This window comes from Sinocyclocheilus rhinocerous, unplaced genomic scaffold, assembly GCF_001515625.1.
Source record: "Sinocyclocheilus rhinocerous isolate Xijiao unplaced genomic scaffold, SAMN03320098_v1.1 scaffold1435, whole genome shotgun sequence".
Lineage (NCBI taxonomy): Eukaryota > Metazoa > Chordata > Actinopteri > Cypriniformes > Cyprinidae > Sinocyclocheilus > Sinocyclocheilus rhinocerous.
The window spans coordinates 694,433-714,433 of NW_015644861.1; the positions used below are offsets into that span (position 1 = coordinate 694,433).

At 34.9% G+C, this 20,001-nt stretch overlaps 1 long non-coding RNA gene across 1 annotated transcript in view; it reads right to left on the bottom strand.

Moving 5' to 3' along the window:
• The window catches only part of LOC107758882 (uncharacterized), a 7,197-nt gene extending 1,696 nt beyond the window's left edge, over positions 1-5,501 (bottom strand). Inside the window, exon 1 of the long non-coding RNA XR_001642070.1 lies at positions 5,462-5,501. This is a non-coding gene — a long non-coding RNA (uncharacterized LOC107758882). The remainder of the gene's footprint in view (positions 1-5,461) is intronic.
• Positions 5,502-20,001: the final 14,500 nt, after the last annotated feature.

Consider the following 20,001-nt stretch of genomic DNA (forward strand, 5'->3'; position numbering starts at 1 on the left):
AAAAGAACGGTAAAAAAAAAAAAAGACAGAGCGAGACAGCTGATTATTTGCACAATCAATCAGGTTAATAGACTGAGCATCATGGGGGAGATACGGTTTTGTGATGAGGTGCTTCTTTTTTTTTCTTCTTCTTTTTATCATTTCTCTGAATCATTTCGTTCTCTGGAAAATAATACATGCAGAAGAAAGTCAAATGACTCTCCATGGTTGACAGATGAGAGGGAGATGAGGAAAGATAGGTGAGTGGCGAAAATGACTAGATTGCATCTCTAAAGGAATAGCTCACCCAAAAATGAAAATGACATTTACTCATACTCATGTCATTCTGTGCAATTACAATGAATGGGAACTGGAGCTTTCGTTTGCAAAAACACCATAAAAGTTACACATACGACTTCTGCCAAGTATTTCATAAAATTCTATATGACTCGTGCATTATATTCCTTGGCACATTCATTGGGGAACTACTGATGTCTGACAGGCAGATATTTTCAATGAATCAAGTTTAACTCACTGATTCAGCTACATTGATTCTTGCATTAACATCTAAATGGAGAAAACAAATTATCCATAAACAACAACATGTAATATATTATAAAAATGGAATTTATTCCTGTAAAAAAATATTAAGCAACACAAATGTAGAAAACTAGAGATGACTGATTCATGGATGAATCGTTCTCATGAGTCAGATCTTTTCAATGAATCAGTTGATCCAGTTCACAAAACCAGTCTGAATTCATGCATGAATCAGTTTGTGAGTTAAGCTAACCGACTCAGTGATTCAGTCACACTGATTCTTGCATTAACAACTAAATGGAGGAGAAAAACAGCATTTGGTCGGTTTCTCACTCGCATATCTTCATAAGCACATGAGTCATATAGTAATAGCTATAATTATTAGTTTGACTATTATAGTTATACTTTTATGGTACACTGAAAAAAAAATGGTGTAGAAACAATTTTCATTCAGAAATCGCAAGTATATTTCACAAACAATTACGAAGAAACGGCAAGTATAACACATTGGATTAAAAGTGAATTTTAGAAGTAAAAAAACTGAAATTGTATTTTATTGTAACATGTACTCCAATAATCTTTATTTACAACTTCTAAAAATCAGTTTTAACAGTGTACTTTTGCATCTTTTTTAATGTTTCAAAACACAATTCGTTGTATTATGTTTTTTAAATGGCATGAAATAAAAGACAGAATGAGTGAATAATGATAGAATTTTCCTTTTATGAGAATGATTCCTTTAAGAATCAAGGAGAATACACCTCTGATGAAAACCAGCCTACCATGATAGATAAACTGGCACAGAGAAGCAAACGCACACACAAGCTTTGATCTGATCTTTGATCAGTGACTGGAAAGGTGTAATGCATTCTCGCATTCTCCAAACACCACAGTGATAGATGCAGAGGCGGACTTAACCATTAGGCAAAGGTAGGCGACCGCCTTGGGCCCCCAAAAGCCAAGGGCCCCCTAAAATGCTTTTTATATGCGAGATGCGCGTTCAGTGCGGACGCGCAAGTGGTTGCTCTGGTGTTCATTACCACGACAACCGTCTGTGCGTCCGCGTTGAACGTGCTTCTTAGCAAAAGTAGGGCGATGTAGAAAATGGGGACGGAATCCCGGAATCTATTCATAAAAACGGAATTTACTGTGTAACGGGGAATGTGACGGAATGAACGGCGCAGTTTAGTTTGCTATTTAAGCACACGCAACGCTCGCGGTTGTCGTCTGTAGATGCTCTAACTTTTGTAATCTCAGTAGGAATATATGTAATTTATGCATTCATTTCGCTGTATCTCATCATTCAAAGAAATGACAAACAAAGCACAAAAAAAAGCTATAGCAGAAAACCATGAGTGAAAATTAAATACAGAAGAAAGGAGCGAGCGAATGGAATTGGACAGGAAAAGTCAATAAGTAGAGGAACACGATATATAGGAATGCTATTTCTGAAAGTCTAAAAAGGAAGCACTATTTCAGAATGGTAGTTGTGTATGTGCACTCTAAATGTGGCCAGTATGTGTTTAACGGCAGCACCTTAGGTTTGGAACTTATTACCTGACATGAAACCTGATTTGCATAGACTGGCACATTCTAAATTTATTGCTAGTACCATCTACACTAATCAAAACTTGGATGCATATGGTGTTAAATAGTTTCCAATTTTGCACTTATGATGTACGCAGATTCATAGAATATAAGAGCTTAGCGTGATTTGCACATCCTGTGTTGTTCTTGGAACAACAATATTTTTTCAACTAATCAATGCACTTTATGATTTAAGGCAGGGATGCACCAATGTTAAAATTCTGGCTGATAAGCTGAAAATGATTACGGTTGAAATTCATTAAATAGACAACATTAAAATAATATTTTGTATAAATCAAAAATAAAACATTAAAAACCACTTTTAAATGCTACAAAATTAATTTCAGCATAAATCGCAGCATTATAATGTACAGTATAAAAATAGATATAAATTTCTAGAAAAACTGCATTTACAGTGTTATTAAACTATTAGTGTTTTTAAATATTAATTTTAAGTGAGTGTTAGATAATGGCAAATGTAATGTAAATGTATAAATAAAATATGCAACAGTGGCCAACTGACTTACTGACTTATTTATTTATTTAACCATGTGGCTTTTGGTCACATTTATTTAAATAAATCATAATTTAAATAAGTAAATATATCCATAAATAAATAAATAAATAAATAGGCACATTACTACCTAAAAATGTTCAAACATGCTAGCAACATGCTAAAACAAGTTAGCAACGTGTAAATGCTAGAAGCATGTTAGTAATGTGCTAAAATGCCTTGATTAAAACACACTAGGAAACACACTAAAACATACTAAATCATGCTAGCAACATGATAAATTATGTGATGAAACACATAGCAACATGTTAACATTAGTAACATAATAAAACATGCTAGAAACATGTTATCGACATGGTAAATCATGCTAGCTACATGTTGTGGTAACAAAATGCTAAAACACGCTAACAACATGTTAAATCATGCTAGTAATGTGTTAAAATATGCTAGCAATATGCTTAAACATGTTAGCATTATTTAATTTCCTGACTTCTCTGAGTAAAAGCTTCAAACTCAAACTTTTCAATAATTTTTTTAACTACTAGGCTTTGTCAAGCCAACATCAGTGCCATCAAAATTCATCTATCTAGTCATTAATATAAGCTATTATGCATACATATGAGAAACAAAACTACAAACAGTCAGTGCTCTCTGGTTTTAGGGGTTGAAATGGCAGTGATCGATGGAACATTGTTCCAGAACCAACAAACAACTGTACGTGTCTAAATCAGACAGTGTGAAATGCAATATCATGCTGAACGGCAAACAATTAACATAAATACATTAAATATGATCCAGCAGAAATAAAGAATCCCACTCTAGCTCACATCCCTCACCTCTGCTGACAGAATAATTGTGCGAGTCTATCTATTCTCATATTGTGCTTCGGGAAATGCTGATTATAGCTGCACGTTATTTTTCAGAGTGAGCTCAGAAGTACAGTAGCCTGAAGAACGCCGCAAATGAAAAGGAGGATTTGCACTAAGGGGAAAAAAGACAGTGTGTCGTGCTTCTGAGGTAATGTTGCTGTCAGCCGCTAACACAGCCTCATGCACTCAAGTCAGAATGGTGTTTGACATGGTGTTGACTCGTGTTGTCTTCCACGGGTTGGTTTTCATCAGGCGCAGAGATTAGCCGCCTTGAGCATACCGAGATGGTTGACAAACGATGTAGAACACAGCTACAGGGACACGCGGAGTCCACACACGAGGATAGGGGTCATTCGGTGAGATCAGATGTAATAATCTTAATCCAGTGTCTGTCTACATGAGTAGTGAGTGAGATTACGACATGTGGAGATATTAAATTTGTCTCTGAGGAGAATCCATTATCTTAAGCCTCTAACAAATCCATCAAAACACATAGTACAAGAGAGATTACACACACACACAGAAGAAGACAGCATGGATGAGAGCAGACAGGAAAGAGAGAGCAAGGAAATTATTTTTTTCTCAGGACTCTCAGCTGTGTTTGGTCAATGTGTGCACATATTAATTAGTGTGAAACTAAATACCATGCTGTTTGTGAGGGTTAAGCTTTAGGATTTCCCATTTTAAGGCCAGTAAAATTATTTTAAATGATCAGGCAATAACTTATTTTAATATGTATTTTGTATTACTAATATGCGTGCATATGTAATGTACTGAATGAAAAATAATGGGAGAAAAATTAAGAGATCCACTATACATAAAAAGGTAAACTACAGTATAGTCACTCTAAAAAATGTTGGGTTGTTTGTTGGGAATGTAAAAATTTAACCCAACAGCTGGGTTAGTCCATATTTGACCCAAAGTTGGGTTGAAACAACCCAGCATTTTTATGTTCGGAATGAAATACATGAATACGTACAGTGTATGTTACATAATAAAAAATAAAAAAACCCAACCTGTTAAAAAGACATTATAAAATGTCATTAGTATTAGTATGTTAATTTAATAAAAAATGCTTAATGTTTAATTTATACCAATTTAATCGTAACTCTCGGTTGTAAAATAAAACAAATAGGTCATATTACTTTTTTTGGATCATCAATTCGGGGGGGCTTTGTGACAATTACTTGGTTTAATATATTATTTATTAATCTTAGGGCTGCAACTAATGATTATTTTCATAATTAATTATTCTGTTAAATATTTATTTGATTAATCAATTAGATTAAAAATCCAAACATTAATTGTTAAAAATTTTAATTAAACATTTTATTAATTATTTAAATTTTTAGGACTTCACATCCTGCCCAGTGTTGTCCCCCAAACAATGTGCAATTTGAAGTCTATGAAAACATATACAGTGAATGTAATCACTCATCTGAACATAGTAATCATATTACATTTATCCTCCATTACAAAAGTTCCTTTACAGTTACTCCTCTCATAAAAGTACAATTACTTGTGTTACATTTAGAATATAAAACCTACATTTAATGTCTAACAAGAAATATTTTAGTAAAATGTGTATTTTTGTGCTCCAATTTTGTTGTGCTTCATCTGTTTGTTTTTTAGTCTGCGTCTGCAATAATTGTGTTGGATTACAATGTATCTCCTAAAACTTAAGCCCGTGGACGGGGGTTATTATTGCTTCTCTTCATTGTTCTTCATCCAACCCTGTTCAAAATTCTTCCCATAGCCCATGATTCCGAACATAGCCCGTGCCTCATTTTCTGGGCAATCAGAAAGGGAAATGCCAAGAGGACGAATGTTCACTTCATAATTCAAAATCTCAAAGCAGATGATCTTCTGATGTCATCAGAGCAAGGAGACAGGAGAAGAGGGGAAGCGAACGAGAGAGAAAGCAAGAGGAATAGAAGATTGCATGATTTAAGAGTTCATTAGAGTGTCTTACCAAGGGAACCACGATTCCTCTTGTTTACTGCTCATCAGGTCACAGAGAACAGAGAAAGAAAAAAAAGAGAAAATAAATGAGAAAAAAATAATTCCTCTGACCAAACTATATCCTCAAACTTTAAGCCCAAAAAATTATATTAGCTCCACTGCTCTTGGTTCCTCTGTCACACTTGCCGTCATGTTATCATCCTGTGACATGTAATTATGGGAATTTGCTGACCCTTGACCTGCTCTTAATGGAAGCACCACACTTATTGGCCTCCTATTTTTTTACTTAAACCTGCAAAATGAGGTGCAGACTGTACAGATGAGAGTAAACACACACAGAGATAAACAAAGAGATGCAGTATAACACAGAGAAATGAGTTTCAAGATTCATCAAATGCAAATATATTTCACTTATTTTAATGTCGCTGTATCTCATATCCAATTTTGCCTATAAATCACATCTGGATGGATTATCTGAGATAATTTGGAATATGATGAGAAATAATTGAGTTTGTATTGAGATCGCAGACTTTTTCTGTACATATACACTTGTTCAAAAGGTTATATTTATTTGTTCAAAAATAAAGTCAAAACAGCAATATTGTGAAATATCATTACAATTTAAAATAACTGTTTTCTTCTTCTTCTTCTGAGTCAAAATTTAGTCAGTATCTCCTTTTACAGCTTTAAAGCTACAACCACCAAACTCGGCTCAGACCTTCAGACTGTTCTGAAGTTAATTGCTAGGCTATATCTTTTCTAACTGATCAGGCTTACAGTTTTCGAAAACCAGACCAAACCACCAAAAAATTCCATAGCCTTTCATTGAGGGGGTCGAAACTTTTGTACAGACTTGTACAGATAGAGTGTTTCAGCTGTCTATTGCTATAGCAAAGCTTAATGACTGTCCTAGGATAACATGCTAATTTATGCTAGCAACATGCTAAAACATGGTGACAATGTGCTAATCCTGCTAACAACATGCTAATCATGCTAAAAACATGCTAGCAACATGCTAATATATTAGATAGGGTGACCATACGTGCCATTTTCCCAGGACGCGTCCTGGCCAGGATTTGTTTTGGCTTTGTTTTCCTGTTTTCATGCTTGCTGAAGGTAATGATCGAAAAGTAGTTTGACCAATAACATGCAAGCATTGTACATAATGGACCAATCATGGCGTGTGAGAAGGTGGGATCTACGGTCAAAGCGATGCAATTACGCATACATATTAGGTGTGTTCGACTTAAAAACAGCACGGCTCAGACCGATCAGTGTTTGACATCAAAGTAACTCGAGAGCGTTTCGAAAGCATAACCGTCTGTATGGTACTTTGATGTCATACACCGATCGGTCTGCACACGCAAACAAAGCCAAAACCTAGATATTTTAGGAAATATAGAAATCCTGGCCAGAACGTGTCCTGGGAAAATGGCACGTATGGTCACCCTATCATACATGCTCAGAAAAAAAGGTACAAAAGCTGTGGCTGTGGCAGTACTTTTTCAAAAGGTGCTAATATGTACCATTTGGGTACAAAAATGAAAAATTTAGGGACTAATATGTACCTTTAAGGTACTTATATGTACTCTTTAGGGGTAAATAAGGCACAAATGTGTACCGTTTGAAAGGGTACCACTCCAGTGACAGCTTTTGTACCTTTTAGTACACTGTGATTTTCTGTGAAATCTGTCGACTACAAAACTCACAAAAAATTTGCTTTGAAAATCAGTGCAAAAGTCATATGCTAGCAACATGCTAATCATGTTACAAACATGTTAGAATCATGCTAAAACATGCTAGCAAATGCTAATCATGACAGAAACATGTTAGCAACATGCTATCAACATGTTAATAATACGGAAACATACTAGCAACATGCTAATCATGTTAGAAACTTGCTAACAACATGCTAATGTCATGCTAGGTACACCTTTGGTACACCTTTGTACCAATGCTATGCGATGGCGCCGCAGACGGCAGCCTCAGTGTTTGGCTCTCCAGTGTTTGTACTGTTTTTGTTAGTTTTTCCTGTTTTTTGTTTCTCAAACACGATCAGTTTTACCAGGGATGAGCTGCTGAACATTCGGCAGAACACACCACACAATCTTCTACCGGAGGCATTACAAGCCTGTTTCGACTGCACTGATTGGAGTGTTTTTGAAGCTGCCACCAACGATCTGGCGAGCTCACGGAATCTGTAACATCATATATCAGTTTCTGTGAAGACATGTGCATCCCTACCAGGACTCATTTAACATTCAACAATGAATGATAAGCCATGGTTTACAGCAAGTAAAGGCCAAAGAGGACGCCTACAAAAAGGGGGACAGAGTCTTGTACAATCAGGCCAGAAACACACTGAATAAGGAGATTAGAGTGGCCAAGAGGAACTACACTAAAAAGCTAGAACACCAGTTTTCTGCCAAATTTATTCTTTTTTTGTGGTTTATATTTATGCATGTGTATTTTATTCACATCTTATTTTTATTATCTGTGTGTTGTTGTTGTCTCCGTGTACTGGAAGCTTGTGACACTATAACAAATTACTTGTATGTGCAAACATACTTGGCAATAAAAGCTCTTTCTGATTCTGATTCTAAAACATGCTTGCAACATGCTAATCAAACTTAGCAACATGTTAAATCATGTTAGCAATATGCTAAATCATGCTAGCAACATAAACATCTAACTAAACTTTCAAACTTCAAGCTTTTACAACTGCTTCAAACTTTCAGTCAAGGCTTTTTATTAAGCCAACTTAGAAGTTTGCACGCAAACTTTACTCATTTAGTTTTAAAATGTAATTTATTTGTGTGATGCAAAGCTGAGTTTTCAGCAGCCATTACTCCAGTATTCAGTCTCACATGATCCTTCAGAAATCATTCTAATATGCTGTGGTGCTCATGAAACATTATATTTATTGTCAATGTTGAAAACAGTTGTGCTGCTTAATATTTCTGTGGAAACCATGATGCATTTCCCCCCAGGATTATTTAATTAATAGAACATTTAAAAGAACAGCATTTATTTGAAATAGTTTTTTTTTTTGTAAAAATATAGTCTTTACCATCCCTTTTGATCAATTTAATGCATTCTTTCTGATTAAAACTATTAATAAAAAAATGCTGACAGCAGGTAGTGTGTACATATATACAGTATAACATGAGAGAGAACCATTGTTCTGAAGGCAACTATATCATCAGCCCATCAGCCTGTCATACCGCAAGGTAGTATTAACATTTAAGTGAACGTCTCTTCCTCTCACTAGGCCTGTTGCTTTCTGTCTCACATGACAAACTCAGCAACTGCTGTGCTTTAATTGGTTTTACATTAGACTGGTGTCGTAGGAGCAGTCACACTGCCAGAATGTGACCCGAAATGCCTGACACTGCCAAAACTGAAGAAATAGCAAGTGAAACAGTACACATTATGAAATGATAAACATTCCAAACTAAACAGACTGTGCTACATTGTTGTCACATGACTTCATTACATGAATTCTTAATCTAGTTTTGTATAAAAATATTTTAACAGTGAGCTCTGGCATAGTGTTAGCACACATCCTTGAAACAATGTGAGTTTTCTACTCTTGTCCTCTAGACTAACACAAGTCTCTTGCTCAAGGACAGTAATTAGGAAGGGAATTTAATGATTCCGGTTTTGATTCTGATTGCAATTAACGATTCTGGTACCTTAATGATTCTTTTAGCACATCTGAGGCAGGGTTATTATACTTAACTGAAAGTAACACCCCCCACCCCAAAAAAAAAACCCTTAACTGAAATAAAATAGTTAAGGAAACTTTTTATTTTACATAGGCTAATTGCCAAGAAAACATTGCACGTTTTCATTTAGTTTAACTTGATGTACTTAAGTAACTAAAAAAATTAAAAAAACTAATAAAAGCAACACTGTAATTTATTTATTTTTACGTTCAAAGATTGTTGGACAAAGATTATTAGAGTACCATTGTAAAAATACTATTTCAGTATTTCTACTTCAAAATTTCATGTTTAATTCAGTGTGTTACTTGCTGTTTCTTTGTAATTGTTTGTAAAATTGATTAGCAATTTTCTAAGGGGAAATTGTTCTACACCATTTTTTTCAGTGTATATAGAAATTGGTTTTCTGAATTATAGGATACACTATTCCCAGCAGTTTGCTGTTTTACACTGCACATTTTTGTCAAATCATTCAGGTATTCTGTGCATACAAAAATGGGCACATTGTGTTTGTGATTACACACACACTATCAATTTCTGTGCTCCAACTGGTTATTCATTAGACAGGTGTCGCAGGAGGAATGTGAACCAAAATCTGTGACACTGCCAGCTAAGATTCATCGCAAAGGCAATTTATCAGCTAATTATGCGATCCAAGACAACAGATTTTGCTGAAATGACAAAACCTGCAAATTTTGTCTCGGGCAACAAAATAGTGTGAAAAATTTAAGCAAAAGTTTGCTCTCTTTAATGCACAGGAGGAACAACTGAGATATTAAAGAAACCTCATTTGTGATATTCCTCTCGCTTCTTCTCCCACCCATTTTTTTCTGAAAACTTTACAAACACGAACAAAGGCAAAGCACAAAGTGAGTGATGAAGTTTCAGGGAGGAAGACGATGTGCCAGGGCAAATGAAGAGCAGAGGAGAGCTGGTAGAAAAGAAAGGACACGAGAAACGGCGGATGAAAGGAAAAGAACAGGATGAGCGTGAGGGAGGAAGTGAAAATGAGAGACAAGTCATGAAAGATTTACATCATCAGGAACTGACAGAGGAACCCCAGCAGCATCAGATACATGCAAGAGAGAGAGAGGAATGGATAATTCATACACAAGCCCAGGTTCATGTATGAGCAGAAGCCACACATATGCATATAACTACTTGTAATATTTGGATTGGAGGCGCGTGTTATTCTGATCATCTGTCACTCTTAATCTCTGGATCTGTAATTGAACAGGAGATGATAAACACCACGAAATAAACAGATGAACCCCAGCAGTCTCTTTCTTCCTCTTTCAGTGTCTCTTTCTATTCCTCCCTCCTTTATCAGCTAATTATGCGATCCAAGACAACAGATTTTGCCGAAATGACAAAACCTGCAAATGTTGTCTCGGGCAACAAAATAGTGTGAAAAATTTAAGCAAAAGTTTGCTCTCATTAATGCACAGGAGGAACAACTGAGATATTAAAGAAACCTCATTTGTGATATTCCTCTCGCTTCTTCTCCCACCCATTTTCTCCTGAAAACTTTACAAACACGAACAAGGGCAAAGCACAAAGTGAGTGATGAAGTTTCAGGGAGGAAGACGATGTGCCAGGGCAAATGAAGAGCAGAGGAGAGCTGGTAGAAAAGAAAGGACACGAGAAACGGCGGATGAAAGGAAAAGAACAGGATGAGCGTGAGGGAGGAAGTGAAAATGAGAGACAAGTCATGAAAGATTTACATCATCAGGAACTGACAGAGGAACCCCAGCAGCATCAGATACATGCAAGAGAGAGAGAGGAATGGATAATTCATACACAAGCCCAGGTTCATGTATGAGCAGAAGCCACACATATGCATATAACTACTTGTAATATTTGGATTGGAGGCGCGTGTTATTCTGATCATCTGTCACTCTTAATCTCTGGATCTGTAATTGAACAGGAGATGATAAACACCACGAAATAAACAGATGAACCCCAGCAGTCTCTTTCTTCCTCTTTCAGTGTCTCTTTCTATTCCTCCCTCCTTCATTCATTGGACTCAAAGAACTCGAACATCACTTCATGAATATCTAAATTAATATGGAGCAGCAAGGGTAAACATGTTTACCTCGTCATCCTGAATTTAAGGGTTAAAACATCAATGTCCAATTGTAGTGGTTGTTTCTGATTTAGATTGCACTTAGATAGTACATTACATTTTTTATTTTTTTAATTCTTACCCTCATGTCATTCCAAACCAGACTTTCTACTTGGAACACATTAACAAGTTATGTGTTTTACTGTTTTTGTCCATACAATTAAAGTTTACTGTTGTTTTGACCTCAACGTTCTTCAAAATATCTTGTTTTGTGTTCAGCAGAACACACAAAGTCATACTGGGCTTGGTACAATATGAGGGTGAGTAAATGAGGAAAGAATATTCATGTTTTTGGGGTGAATTATCCCTTTAACAACTAGCTCTGATTCAGATTCAGTTATTGTTTCTGATTTCGATCACACATACTGTAACGATTTGGACTGACTATATTTTCCCCCAGGGGTAGGTTGGGTTGAAATCCCTTATGGAACTGAACTGAAATTCTTTTACAAACATGATTATTTTTTTATCTTTTTTTTCAAATATGAACTATTTCTTTATTGCTAACGATGTTAATGTACCACCTCCAAATATTAACTACACATTCAAAAAGTTTTTTTTTTTTTCCCGAAAAACTTAAATTACAAATTTCAGCTTTGCCATCACTAGAAAAAGTTACATTTTATAATATACTGAAATAGAAAACTGTTGTTTAGAATTTTAATTATTTCACAATATTACTACTTTTTACTGCATTTTTGATCATATAAATGCAGCTTTGGTGAGCGTAAGAGATTTTCAAAAACATTTAAAAATCTTACTGACCCCAAATTTTTGAACCCTAGTTATTTCAGTTACAAACCCAGATCTTTTATCACTAGGCTACACCAAAAAAGTAAGCATCTGGTGGGATTGCACTAAAACATTCCTCACAGCTTCGTCTGGAGCATTCTTTGGAAACAAAGCTATCAAAAAATCTAATTTTAATAGTGGTCATGATGTACAGCTTTCTGTTCGATTGACTGAAGTATTGAGAAAGAGAACGATGCTGCGATTGTGCTGTGAAAGAAGCAGGAAAGACAGAGATAAAGAGAGAGAAAACGGGACAAAACAGAAATTGCAAAGAGATCTCTTTCCCTTTCTCCTTTGCACACCAGCACCTATTGACCCTCTCCAGTTCCAGTGTCAATCACCTTAATGAACAAGAAAGCAGGGTAAAAAGAGGCCAAGCAAGTAAGACAGGGATGTCCACTCCCTAGGTGTAATTCCTGGCAATTTTTCCACTTACCCTCAACAGACAAAATAGCAGAGCTGCCTCTCACTTTTGTCAGGTAATTCACACACTTAAGAGTCAATCCAGTTTATTCTTCCAGGCCGTAGCAGGCAAGGCTGAGGAAAAGAAGTCTAAAAGCCAGAGACTTATTTTTGTAGTCTTCCTGGTGTCTGGATGAATTCATAAGAGCTGGATCTCAGCATTTCCCTTGAGAGTGCTAACAGACTTAGCTATTAATATACTTTCAGGGCTCATTTTAATCGAACATATCTTCCTGTTCTGCCGGCAGAGATCTTTTGATCATGCCAAGAATGCAGGAGGAACGGCAGTTAATTAAGAAGTACGACCCAAAAGAACTTCACAGATCACCTTTGAACACTGTCAGTGAATGGCAAATTGCTCGATCAGAAACACTTGAAACATCTTCACCTAGAAGTTTCGGTCCTTTCGGTTTAGTTTCAGCTTGAGAGCCTAGTATAAAAAAGGATGTCTTTCTAGTTTAGTTTTGGGTTTTGAAACCATTTTGTACGATGAGCCTCATTCAGATAGCTCGTGAAACTATTGCATTTTTCGTAGAAACACAAAATCAGAACAAAGTTTTTTTTTTTGCACATTTTTGCAAATCACTGAAATCTGTTCTGTTTGTGTTTCATGAATGAGGCCAAAATGTCAGCAATTACCTGTGTCCTAACCAGCTGCAAATGCCAACTGAGCATTTGCACAAAATTAGACATTTTGTCGTCGACTTGCCTTTATTCATCTTAAATACAGTTCTCATGGACTGTGGTTTTCTGATTTTCATGTGTCTAAAAAGTCTTTTAATTTTATTTTTAGTTTCTGAAAATTCACATTGTTTGTAAAACCGTTCATAAAAATTGTTTATAAAAACAACACAACCGGAAACTACAAAATGTCTTATTTCATGATTCTGTTGACAGTCACAGCTGGTTAGGAAATAAATCTCTTCCTTTTCATTATGCTGTCCTTGGTAGAGCCCCTTCCAAAGAGAAATATTATCAGTCTGTATCAAAATATCCTCTTGCATATTCTAAAAATTGAAAAAGTTATTATGGATTGTGACTGTCAGTGTTGCTATTGTTAACTAAAAAAAAAAAAAAATAGCTGAAATAATGTAAAATATAAATATCTGATGAAAAACTAAAAAAAAAAAAAAAACACTTATTTATTTCAGTTGGTTCCTAAGCCAACATTTCTAATTTTCATTGAAGTTGAAACCAAATCTGAAATAAATGTACATAACAAAACCACTAAAACTTAAAATAAAATAAAAAATCAAAAAATCAACTAGAATAGTATAATAACAAGTCTGGAGACTTTATTAAAAATTAAAAGTTTATATAAGATTGTTTTAACAAAATGTGCAACACAATAATCAGATTTTTGTGCAACTGTCATGAAATTAAATATTTTGTCATTTGCTTGTCATGTTATGTTGGGTTGCCCTGCCAATAGAAAAATCTCACTGGTCCAAAATTCTGCTAAATCCAGCCACAGCAGACCAAATTAAAGAGGTGAGTCTCTGAGGGCTCTTAATATGATACCACAGATCTACCTTCAGCAACTCCACGTGTTCAAACTGTCCTCCAGTCAAACTCATTACAGCTGTATATCTGCAAAGGTTAGAGTGTGATCTGAGACCTGAAGATAACTCAGTATCTCCGAGCTGTTTAAAGTTGTGTGGTTAAACTCGGGTAATTGGGTCATAAGGTCTGTTACTCAGAGTCATACCAAGCGAGTAAACAACAGTTGAGAGCTTTTAAAGTTATAAACAACAGCAGGCAAATTAATTGTCATGCTCATTTGGGGACTCATTTAATCGTTCACTTTATTCATTCATTAATTTACTTGTTCATTCACTTACACATTTTGTTTTCTTATTTACCGAGTGAAATCTCTTACTCATTTACTTCTTAACTCACTCAATCACACATTTCACGCCAATTGCTTATTAAAGGAATAGTTCACCCAAAAAATGAAAATTAAGTCATCATTTATTCACCTTCAAGTTGTTACAAACCTGTATGAATTCCTTTTAGCTTTTAAACAATGTTGGTAACCAAACAGCTAACAGTAGCTAGTGACTTCCATAGTATTTTTCCCCCCATATTATGGAAGTCAATGGCTACCGTCAACTGTTTGGTTACCAACATTCTTCAAAATATCTTAATTTGTGTTCAGCAGAAGAAACTCATACAGATTTGGAACAACCAAAAGGGTGAGTAAATGCCAGAATTTTTATTTTTGGGTGAACTATCCCTTTATCTTATTCACTCACGCCAATTCATCCAGCCATTGTTATAAACAACATCCGGCGATTTAAGAGTCCCACTCATTTGTGGACACGTTTTATTCTAGCTTCATGCATTCTTTTTTTATCAACACTTGAATATGGGTAAATTACATTTAAAAAAAGCATCATTCTGAACAAAAGCTGAGAAAATTGCATTTTTGTCATAGCCTACATCTGGAACGTAATCAGAACGATGATCAAAATGTAGATCAAGTAGATTGCACAGTCCTGTACCTCTTCGTGGGTTCGACATTTCATTCGGTAATGTATGCTTCTATCGCTCGTTTCTGGATCCTGAGGTTCTGTGCTATTTCAGAAGATGCGCAATAGCGCCCCCTACCATATAACAGTCAAAACATGAACTTCAAACTTCAATTGCTTTACTTACTCACTCAATATATACACTACCATTCAAAAGTTTGCACTAAGTAAGAAATGTTTCTTGAGCACCAAATCAGCATTTTAGAATGAAGGATCATGTGACACTGAAGACTCCAGTAATGGCTATTAAAAACATAAAAAAAACTGACCCCAAAATTTTGAATGGAGTTTAATATGGGAGATAAATAACCTCAGACTTGACACTCAATGTGAGGTAAGAATAAATCCAGATAACTGTTCAAAGTTAATTTTGTCAACTTCTAGACGTAGGCTATGCTAGCATACAGATGGCATCAAAGCTAAAAGGCATGGACTAAAAGCCACAAAAGTCTTGTGAAAGACACAAAAGACACACTTTTTTATTCCATGCGGTCTTTAAAACCCTTCCTACTTTGGAAAAAAAGTGTATTATGTACTAAACAATACTGAACTTCACCAGAAAGCCAATCATGAGAGAAGTCATTTACAAATAAAATCCATAAAATACAATCACAGACAGTTTTTAGTGCAAGAAACATAAGTAACATTGAGTGTATCATAAAATATAAAATGCTACAAAAGTGTACAGCACATTTTAATGATATTCATAAATTGTATTAAGAAATATTACCATTGTACAACGAGTAATAGGGTAAATAATTTGTAAATGTATAGTTTAAAATTTTTTTTTTAATTAAAAACATGTTTGGGAAACAGAAAAATGTTCCATGAGCAGTGTTGTTATTGTTAACTAAAACTAAAACAAATCAAAGCAGAAATAAAATAAAAGATTAGATGAAGATTAGAAATGTTGTCTTGGTGATTAACTGAAATAAAATATTTGAAGTACTAAAATCACTAAAACTAAAACTGAAATTATAATTATTTAAATACTTTTATAAATTATAGCTAAATGGAAATGTATGAAAACAAAAACTAATAAAAGGTCAAAATCACATAACACAATTACTAAAACCTAAACTAAAATGAAAACTGAAAATACCAAAATTAAAATACTATTTTATAAATTATAGCTAAATGGAAATGTATGAAAACAAAAACTAATAAAATGTCAAAATCACATAACAATTACTAAAACCTAAACTAAAATGAAAACTGAAAATACCAAAATTAAAATACTTCAATTCAATAAATTTAGATTATACCAAACATATATGTGTGTTATGTATGTACCTATGGATTTATGCTTATTAAAGCATTATTAAAGCATTGGTTAATAAGTTTTTATTAAAGCACTGAGCTTAAAAATATGCTAACATCAAACTGAAAACGGAATCAGTTTTGAGTTGGGAGCTACAGTATGTGTGAGGCGTGCAGAGCTGTCTTATGGCGCTTTTCCACTGCGTGGTACGACTCGGCTCGGCACGGCACGGCTCAGTACGGTACGGCACAGAACGGCTCGGCTCGGTTTGCGTTTCCACTGCAGTTCAGTACCACTTTACTTCCTCAAAAGACAGCGAAACAGCCACTTTTTGGTTGTTAAAAAAGGTGTGCTCGTTCAAAACAGTTGCGTTCGATCCTTCACTGGCTGTGCTGATTTAAATCGAGCGGTTCTGTTGTGTTTGTGTCGCAAGTTCAGTGACGCAGGTAGTGACGATTCTCTCCGGCCAATCCGTGATCAGCAGAGTTTACACGTCACATTTTGGTAACGGTACGGTTCACTTGGAACCTCAACCAAGGTGGTACTAAAAAAAGTACCAGGTACTGTACCCAGTGGAAAACCCCCCAAAAGTGAACCGTACCGAGCCGTACCATGCAGTGGAAAAGCGCCATTATATAGCATCCTAAATCAGTCATTTATCAGGTTCCATTTCGGTTCCCTTAGAAGGCAGCTGCCCATGTAGACAGTACGCAGCAAAGCAGCTAAGTAGGTTTATAGCAGAGCTGGCATGTCTACAGTGGAAATTACAACAACTGTATCACTCAGGACCAAAAACACACTTACAACCAATATGAACAGAGAAAAAGACCCAAACATCTTTAGTGGACAATACAGAGGGAGGAAGAGCTTTCAGTAAACTACTCAGACATTAATGAGTCTCTCTCTCTCTCTCCCTCCCCCCTCTCTTTCTTTCTTTATCACTAATGATTTGGTTAATTCTCTTGAAGGAGACTTTGGCTCATGTTGTGCGAGTCGGCTGCCATTGCGAGATAAAATTTTGGCCTGCGTGTTCTAACTGGCAAAGACAAGACCCCGCAGAGGTGCAAGTGTCTGATGAATTTAGTTTTAAACCATGCATAATCAACATCTGGCACGCAAGCACTAACAAACAATGTAAACAGAAAGAACAAGAGACAAGAAAAAGACACAGACTGTCAAAATACTTCTAAATGTTTGTTTAAGTGGGTTCACGCATCATTGACAGATTTGACACGAATCTCATATTAGTTATATAGCCGCCCACAGACCACCCAAAGCCAGCTGCTGAAAATAAAAACTACAGTTAGGCACTTCCTCTATACCTGTGGGCAGTTCTTGGTCTGAATAACCTGCTGTATGAACCAGATTTATGACTTGTCTGGGTTGCTGACTTAGCATTGTCCTCTTCTAAAAAATTCTCTCTTTGTATTTTTAGATTCCGTCTTATTGGTTTAGTAATAAAAAAGCATGTCTAATAAATTGAATTCATAAAACTTTAATAATTAGTTGAATGTTTTTCAATAATAAGGCCCTATGAAATGTTTAATTTTTTCAGAAATTCTGTAATTTAATCTTTTTTCGTTTTTCTGGATTATGATTTAATACAAATTTATTATCAAAAACGGTGGTAATCAAATGAAGGCATAACAAATCTGTAATTAAACGAAAATTTATAATTTTTTTTATAAAAAAAAAATTTCTGGCAAACAAAGTGTTGCATCGTGAGGTAAAATTAAAAGGGAGTTACAAATTATTTTAATTCATTAAAAGTGAATTAAAAGTGCACTGCGAGTAAAATTAAAGTATGACAGGAAAAACGGTGTGATACTTATAAAGATTAAAAATAAAGATTTGATCATTTTAGTACTAATATGTGACCCTGGACCACAAAACCTGTCATAAGGGTAAATTTTGCGAAATTGAGATTTATACATCATCTGAAAGCTGAATAAAGCTGGTTTGTTAGGATAGGCCTGTATAAAGACTTATAAGCATATTAATTGTGCGCATTATAATCCATTATATGCTTGGTAAAATTGCCGCTAATTGTGTATTTAATACACGCTCATTTAATGCATATGAGTATGCATATTTAATGCACACTCATAAAAGTATGAATATGAAAGTAATATAATCTATTAGAACTGGGTAAAACTATTAAAACATACAACAGATTAAAATGTTTAAAAAAACATTGCAAAAGCACAATAATGCATAAAGGATGCAATTTTTTATATAAATATGTAAAAATTGATTACATACAGATTGAAAATCTGGTATTTATTTTCATTTAAACCTGGTTCTGGAAGTTTGAAAATGTAAAAAAAAAAATAGATGTTATGATGTAAATTAAGAAATATTTAAGATTTTGCATACCCCAGCGACTTAAGACTGCTTTTGTGGTCCAGGGTCACATATTATTATTATTGCTACTTTGAGAAGTACATTCTACTGTGCAATAGTAATATATTTGTGTCACAATTTCTTTAAGACTATAGAATACCCAAGACGTGTCACTCGTATAGTTTTGAATGGGGAAAAATGCAATGCTCAATATGGCCGCTCTATTGAAGAAAGTCCCGCCTTCTGAGTAAAAGAGCCAATTGCTAATCGGTAAAGTCATCGCGTCACTGCAGCTGCCGTTAGAAGTCCTGGTTGCTATAGAAACAGTCAGCATTCTGAGATGCACGCTTGGGACTGCACATTGGCTGGTCTAGCCTGAATAATAAGCATGTTTAACGCTATTTGAGCAAAAGAAACAATATTTATGAGACAGCTGTTGTCAGGTTTCATTGGTGATTTCCAATATGAAATTTAATCATAAGCTTGGTGGACAGTTTTGGAGAATTTGATGTTTCCCCATTCAAATGTAAACCATTTTACAACTTAGAAGACACTGAACATTTTCAAATCCCCTGAAGACTGTTGGGATTGCTGGAAGATTTGCAAGTCTCACCATTGGTGACCAATATACAGTAAGTACTCAGATACAATCTCAAATAATGCCGTTCAGTGTTTCATTTATCAGTAAATAATAGAGAAACTTTGAGAAATATTTTAAATGGCAAACTTTTAAATGAAATGCAGATGGGACTAATAACAAATAAAGTAATTTGCACTCTTTATATGACTTAATTATAACAAAAGCTAAAGATGTATCAAATATAGAATCAACACAGAACAGAATGAAATGTTATAATATCAAATTAGGCAGACCCGTTAACTGTGTTAAACATATTTAATTCAATTTACTATAAATGCACTGAAATCAACCCTTGATTTCCATGAATTCCACAAACTTTTAAGGATTTATAAACGTCTGAACATCTCTGAAGTTCATAGAACGGTCAGCATACTGATATAGTAGACTTCAGTGCCTATTTAAACTATTAATAGTTTTATAATTAAACTATTTAAATATGTGACCCTGGACCACAAAACCAGTCTTAAGTCGCTGGGGTATATTTGTAGCAATAGCCAAAAATACATTGTATGGATGAAAATTATTGATTTTTCTTTTATGCCAAAAATCATTAGGATATTAAGTAAAGATCATGTTCCATGAAGATATTTTGTAAATTTCCTACCATAAATATATCAAAACTTAATTTTTGATTAGTAATATGCATTGCCTAGACCTTCATTTGGACAACT